A 7,400-nucleotide genomic window follows, 5' to 3' on the forward strand; every position below is an offset into this window, starting at 1 on the left:
TTCTTCAGAAGAACACACCTGAGCTGCCAGGACACCCACTCCTCTGTCCACAGTGCGTGTCTTCACAAGCAAAGCAGCTTTTGGACCTTTTGAAACAGCAAAGTTGGGTTTAAATATGTAATCATGGATCATTCCTTGGTATTTTGACCATGGTCTTTGCCGCCTACCCTCAAAATTTACTTTGGTGTCCAATTGTACTTCTGACATCAGGGTTATTTCCCCAACCTTTCATGTGACACACTTCGTATGGTTTTCCTCTCCCTTTCTTAAAACAAGCTTAGAATATTCTGGAGTTTTACAAAAGTCAGTGTGAACAGCAGTCTGCGATTTTCAGCAGTTTTCTTACCCAAACCCTTGACTCACCTGGGTTAGCTTTGATCCTGTCACCTAAATTTGAAATGGGCACTTGATAATTGACCAGAGAGAACAAAGTCTTTCCAAACTTCCTACAGATTGCATACTGCTTTTGGACAAAATTCCAGTGGGGAATCTAAGCAGAGAGGATATCCAACTGGACCACCTTTTGGATTTGTATGTGTTATTTGTAGGCAGGTGTTCAGGTACCAGATGGCCTTAAAACCCATACTAAGGTTATAGCAGCTTCTACAAGCTGTCTGCATCATATTCCCATCTCTGAGATTTGCAGAGTGGCTACATGGAGCTTGATAAACACTTTTACCTAGCATTGCTCTCCTGATGCCAAGGCTAGATCAGATATCCAATTTGGGAGAGTTGCCTTACAGTCCCTCTTTAATTAAGTACTCCTGATCTCTCACTCCTGGGATGGATTGCTACTGCTGATTAAGCTCCAGAAGTAAGGATCTGTGGAGGCAATTTCATGAGGGAGAAAATGAAGTTGCTAGCTAATCAACTAAAATAACCATTAACTGGACTTCTGTGAATGAGTGTGTTGCTTTCTTCGTGCTTCCATACTTGCCCTGTTTCTTCCACGTTAGCAGCTCTACAACCCTACAAACCAGAGGGGTAAGGGGTGCTTCACCATAACCTCTATCTTGTCCCTAAAACTCTTGTGGGACAAACAGAACCATTGGGAACAGTGTGCAGGCTGTACCATGAAAGAAATCCAAGATGGTGTCAGTAAACCACAGGAAAAATGACAAATCTGACTGGTAGAGAGCTCTGTTGAATCTTTTTTCTCTAGATTTTTCTCATGCTCCCAATGATGCAGTCTCTGAGATTCTAAAAAGAGCAAATTAACACCTATCTCCATGTAGTTTTCTAAATCCATCAATAATTTTAAAAATCTTTTGAGTACTTGTATAGAAATATTTATTAATTACACTAGTCAAGTTTCACCCTCAGTTACTGAGTTTAAAAAAAATCCAAAAAACAAACAAATTTTTTTTCAAGTGAGAACCGCAGACTTGCCTTCATTATGAGTAACTCTCAGGGCATCAGGTATCATTGGGTAAGTTCTTGCCTACTATTGTTTAAGAAAACCCTTTTTCATTATTATCTTATCACAGAGTGAAAAAATCAGCCCAAAAGTGCCAGTAGCAGGTCATCAGATTTTATAAATTTCATTCTACTAAAGAAAAGCATAAATTATTTAAAATGTCACAGGAATGTCTTTCTGTGGACACTGTCAAGAAAAAAAAAACCCAGAAGAGTCAAGCACGTAAAAAGAACTGTACAGGTAGCTAAATTACTAATTTCCCCCTTAACAAAATGAGAAAGAATTAAAGACTCTCATTCCATTTACAGGTTACTGATTAGAGAGGTGCTGACAGAGTCTCTAAAGAGTGAATAATGCCATGGTGTGTGTTACAACATTTGGACTATGATATGAGAGACTTTTCCAGTATCTGTATTTTCTTATTTTTAAATTTCCAGCGCTCCTTTCAAACTAAATGACCACTTTGAGTTAATACAAATACTTTTGTAAATAATTTTTCTCCCATTTAACTTCTTTGGTACAAGCCACTTGAGGATAATTTCCAACTTCTTTATCCATTTCATAAAAAAAAAAAAAATAGCTGTATTTGAATAAATACTTACAAGCAACTCTAAACTGCTGAATCTACTTTACTAGCACCCTTTTTCTATAAATAAAATATGTTAATTACATGAGTTTTGCTGTAATGGAAAAATATTGATTAAATTCGTTAAATTGAATCTTGAGAAGGGATCTTTTAACTCTTTGGTATAGTTTTCTTTCCTCATTGTTTTAACAGTGTACTGTGAGAATACTGAGAACATGGTATTATCTGAATGCACTCATTAATTTTTTTGTACTAATGTATCTCAAAAAGTACATTACGAGGTCAATTCATATCCATGTTTTGTAAAATAGCCTTAACGTACATGGATACCATGACGTGGTATTCATGGTATTTGTGGGCTATAAAAATTCTGAAATCCTGCCTATGGAGCTGACCTATCAATAATCCAGTTTTCCTCTTGTACTATGAAAATATAAATTCTTCTCATGTGAACTACTCTGGTAAAAGAAAAAAAAAAAAGAAAAGAAAAGAAAAGAAAAAAATATTTTGAATGCTGTCCTCTGATTTAGCTGAGCTTGTGGCAATAACTGGTTTAGGCATAGGCTTCAGTATGCTGGAATGATCCTGAAACTAATTTTGCATGTGTTGGAGTTGGACTGTGGCCATGCACGTCAGTATGCTGGAACAGAGTTATCTAAATCCTGAGCCTTATTTTACATGTGCTGGTGTTGGACTGTGGCCCTGCAATCTTTTAGGTCTCCATCTGTAGCTATCAAAGCCAGGGTGTGCCCAGCCACTTGCTACTGCTCACTGCCTTCCTTCCACAGAAAAGCTCCAGGCTCACACCCGCCCTCCCGTACTGGGGTGACTGGGAGATTGTCAGAGTCCTGGCCCATCTCATCAACCCTTCTCTAAAGCCTCTTTGCTGCCATGACCAGCTTTTTGCAGAGCATCTCACTAGGATCCTTGGTGGTTATCACCTTCCACAGCAGTGCTGAAAAATACCAACCTCTTGGACAGGCGTTTCCTCAGATTCAGCACCTTAATTCCTTCCTCAGCACCTTAATTCCTTCCTCAGCACCAGGTCAAACAGCCCTCTCATTTTTCAGCGAGCTATGGAGACCACCGTCCCACAACTGATGGAAGACCCTTCCTAGTTTCCCAGCCTGAATGTTTTCCCTGCAGCCATCAGCCAAAGGAATTTGAAGCCCGGAAAGTCTAGTCCAAAAGCTGGTGATTGTTTACTCCTGGGGAAGTGGACAGGAAAAGATCAGGCACTTGGAGGCCACAGTACAAGAAACCCTGGCTGAGCATAAATCTGGAACAGCAGCACAGAGACGGTAATGGGGACTGAGCAAAGCAAAGTCACTGTACAAGGTCCTTATCACCCCAAGGTGAACTGGTAACCTCCAGGGACATACAGGCTGATGGCAACAATGAACAAAGTTTTTGCAAACCTTCTTCTGCTTGCTTCCACCTCCTCCACATTAATCCGCCAGTAAATACGTATTTTAACCCATCAGGAGCACCTATAAAATTAGGAGATAATCCAGACTGGCTTGATTTGCAAACATATTTCCCTAGCAGAAATTCTGTCTCTACGGAGCCCAGCAACCTGGGGAAACAACTTCACACTAAGCTCAAAATTGGAAATGTGAATGAAGATTAGGCATTCTTCTCTGGCTGGACAGACAGAAGTTTTCTTACTGTCTGCCTCAGAGACAGAGAAAGACTTATTTTAGAAGGAGAGTTGTTCTATCTCTTAACTTATTAGCAATGCACTTTCTTCAAATTCCAACAGCAAAAGAAATTCAAAACCCAGGTAGTCTGCATGCACGGAAGCACCTTTTGTTTAATAAATAATTCAACCATGTATTCCTTTTTAATTTAAAAACGGTCTGACTGAACAGTCAACAGAGTGAACTAAAGTTGGCAAAATACAGTGTTGAAAAATTAAAAAGTGTATTCAAGGCCATATTCATTTGCTTCACTTCTCATATACTGGAGAGACAGGCTGTGCTGAAGTTCTAGCTTTTTTCTTTTTTCTTTTAAATTATACACATTCAGTCACATGATTCTCACTTGCCTTTGAAAGCTGCCTTGCCCTGGAATTAGTCTTTCTCTCTTTCTGTTGCTAGTACAGCAGCTGCTGCTCCTCTACCTCCTGAACATCATCAGAAATTCAGCCAAAATGTTCTCACGAGCTCCTCTGCCATGCCTGTGAGGGCCAGACTTAAACTATCGACCATCTTGGAAAACAGAAATGCTGGAAAACCTTCTGGAAATATTCAGATCGTCATCGGATTGATGGCCCCATGTATCAATAAGTGTATAGTGAGGTACAGGAAACACATCTGGCAGCAAAAATCTGCAGATACTCATGCACTGAAATCCATCCCACGACTGAGTTTGTAACACATTATTGCAAATGAGTACAAATACTCGGGATCAGTTGAGTGCATTTGGTAGTGACTTACTCTTTTGAAGACAGCCAAAAGCATATAGCCCTATCTTAAATATGAACTCAGAGGCTCACTTCCTGTAAAATAAAATTCTTGGCAGTAAGCTGTTAGAAATAAGAAAGAAAAAAGCCAGAGTCAACTCTTACACAGCCTTCTGTACCACAGTTTTAAAGAATTTCTTGAATCTTGGAGCAGACGGAAAGGAAGAAGTAATTCTGTGGAGAAATCTCCTTATTTCAGATTTCTTTAGATGAATCCGTTCACCCACACACCCCAAAGCAGAAGCAGGTACTTAATGCTTCCTAACACAGAGCAGTCGTTAAGCCTCTGCTCTGCTGAGTGTTTGGTTCCCATCACTCTGAATGGCTTTCCCATGTTCTTCATCCTTTCTGATCAGCTCCTTCTGGAGAAATGACCATTCTATAACCAGACAACAGCCACTAACGTGAAATTCCCAGGCTGATAATGCTCACATGACATTAAATGCTGACACAAGGAAATCTTATCTCAGAGAGGTCAGATATGCAGGAAAGAAAATCTTTACTGGGAAGGAGAAGAGGGGAAACCTAACCCTTACAAAGTAACATTGCCTTTATAGAAAACGACTTGGCAATAAGATCTTTCAAAGCCGACATATTTATTTAAAACTCGTTTTGGATCCTCTGGATGACAGAAATGAGTCACATTTAGGAGACAGAAGTTCCACAAGCGCATCCTGACTATTACACATCTTATGGAAGAAGAGCAGGCTTTCTTAAAATTTTCCCTATTCTGAACACCAGTAAAATTTCCTGCAACCTATAGGATGAAAACAGCAACCAGACCAGATAAATTTGTACAGATAGGTAAATTTCAACATCTTCCATTGCTCTGACAAAACTGCCTATGAATGATACATCCAAAATGTATCTCTGAATCTGACAAAGTATGAACAAATGCATCAGAGATTTAGACACAGAGATTTAGAAACAACTCCTCCCCTGCAAGTCAGAGAACCTCCAGGTTCTAATTTTGTCCAATTACTGGCTTGCACCGAGACGCTCTGCAATAAGTACCATGTCAGAGAACAGACTGATTTAAACCCTGGGAATGCAGGCCCCTGCATTTGTGCAGACGCATTTCCATGCCTTTGCAGGATGGCAGTAGTGGGAGCCACTCCAGCAGCCTGGCAAGCCCACGCAGAATTTGTTACATGACAAACTGGCTCGCACCAGATTACATCTGAAAGCTGTCTACAGTGGGACTGGCCAACCTAACAAAGTCATGCATGGGGTTGAGGAAAGGTGAATGGCAGCATAAACTGGTCAAATGAAACTTAAATAATTCTAACAATTTTAATAGTACTGGTTCGTTTTGGGCTAAAAATTCTACACTTATGTGTCCAGTTGTGAAGGTCATAGGTATTTGTTTCAAAAGAGGGATTCTGTGGACTGTTGGGCAGTGGAGCTTGCTGATAGATGCTGAAATATTACAATAAAGGGCGGAAAAACAAACAGTATCTCCCTACTGCTGCCATTTTTTTCATCAGGAAAAACTGCAGGAGAGTAGCACTGTGTATTTAAAAGAAACAGCGATGAAAAGACGCAACTTCAGAAAGGCAGCTCAGATACCAGACAGGACACTGAGGACTGCTGCAGAGCAGTGGAACTGATTCCAGAAAAGAATTTCTGGATAGCCCATCATCTGCAGCACTGCTCCAGTGAGTGCTGTTCACCAAACAGCAACATACTTCCTCTCTGTGTTCTAGGGTTCTTTTCAATTAATATTTGTTTTAGTTATGTTGAATCACTGCTCATCTACTAAGATATTATTTGATTTAAAAAAAAAAGAAAAAAATCCTTTCTTCTTGGTTACATTTTCACACAGGTTTTTTGAAGTAAGAGAGTAAACACACAGTCCCTATGATGGCAATTTCCATTCATAGTTTGACAACTAAATGTTGCGATGTTACTTGAAACTCCTGCCTCTTACCTTTCAATTTTTCTTTAGGGAAAAACAGCACAGAAATATAGTCTGCCATCTATTTGAAAAGATGCAGATATAATCCACCTATGATGATGCAATTTTTTTGGAACTAAGACTGTGATCCAAAACAGCAGTCTGATCTACATTTTAACCACAACTATTACAAGAAATAAAACCAAACACGGCGATTCTCCACGTATTTATTCTGATAACGCTTTGCAAGATTTCTGGCTGAGAATGCTTTACCTACGCAATCATTATTGAAAAGCTTCCCTCAAACATATGTATCTTAAGACTGCAGTCAAAGCAGAATTATAGATAGGAGGGGGTATGCATCCAGATCTATCTTTGTTTTTCATCTGTGGTGCAGAATGAAATTGCTGGCCATCAAATGTTTAAATATCTGAGGGTCTTTTGACGGCAGACAACAACAACATAAGATCAGTTACGGGCAGCTGACTGCCAACACCACAGGACAACCCATCTCCTCTGGCATTTCCAGGGACTTTGTTCAGCATGGTCATTTGAGGCAGCAATGGCAAACCAACCTGTCCCATGGAGCCAGGGAGGTGGCTGAGGCACAGTGACAGCATGGGAGCTGATGGCACTCATCTGGATTGCTGCAAGGGACCGCACCCCTGGAGGAGCTGTGCTTCTCCAAGAGCTTGCACAGTTTCAGTGTGTCTGTCTGCACCTTAACAAATGCAAAGGCTTTCTCTCAAGACAGGTTTTCATTGACTTGCACTACCAAGCCCTCCCCTATGCAAAAACAGAAGGAGGTTTTGCAGAAATTCAAAGAAGAATTCTTTCACTCAAAAAAAATTGCTGCATTTTTAGCACTCAGACTGCTCTTTAATTGTGTCAAACTGCCAATCTGGTCACACCAAGAAAGGAAATCCTTAAGGCTAATGTTTTTGCTTAAGGTTTTGCTCTAATACTTGAGTTAGAATTTCATTCTTGTAACAAAAAGCCATCGAAAGGGTTAAACAGGTTTGGTGTTAAAATCCCA

At 40.1% G+C, this 7,400-nt stretch overlaps 1 protein-coding gene and 1 long non-coding RNA gene across 7 annotated transcripts in view; both read right to left on the reverse strand.

The window, feature by feature from the left end:
- Window positions 1-7,400, reverse strand: part of ZNF536 (zinc finger protein 536) — a 345,885-nt gene that overhangs the window by 140,378 nt on the left and 198,107 nt on the right. The gene's annotated exons all lie outside the window — the stretch shown is intronic.
- Window positions 1-7,400, reverse strand: part of LOC136296161 (uncharacterized) — a 28,962-nt gene that overhangs the window by 871 nt on the left and 20,691 nt on the right. The window contains exon 2 of the long non-coding RNA XR_010722871.1: window positions 19-86. This is a non-coding gene — a long non-coding RNA (uncharacterized lncRNA). The remainder of the gene's footprint in view (window positions 1-18; window positions 87-7,400) is intronic.

Source organism: Chamaea fasciata, unplaced genomic scaffold (genome assembly GCF_029207755.1).
Source record: "Chamaea fasciata isolate MVZ Bird 193981 ecotype frontalis unplaced genomic scaffold, bChaFas1.0.hap1 SCAF_12, whole genome shotgun sequence".
Classification (NCBI taxonomy): Eukaryota; Metazoa; Chordata; class Aves; order Passeriformes; family Sylviidae; genus Chamaea; species Chamaea fasciata.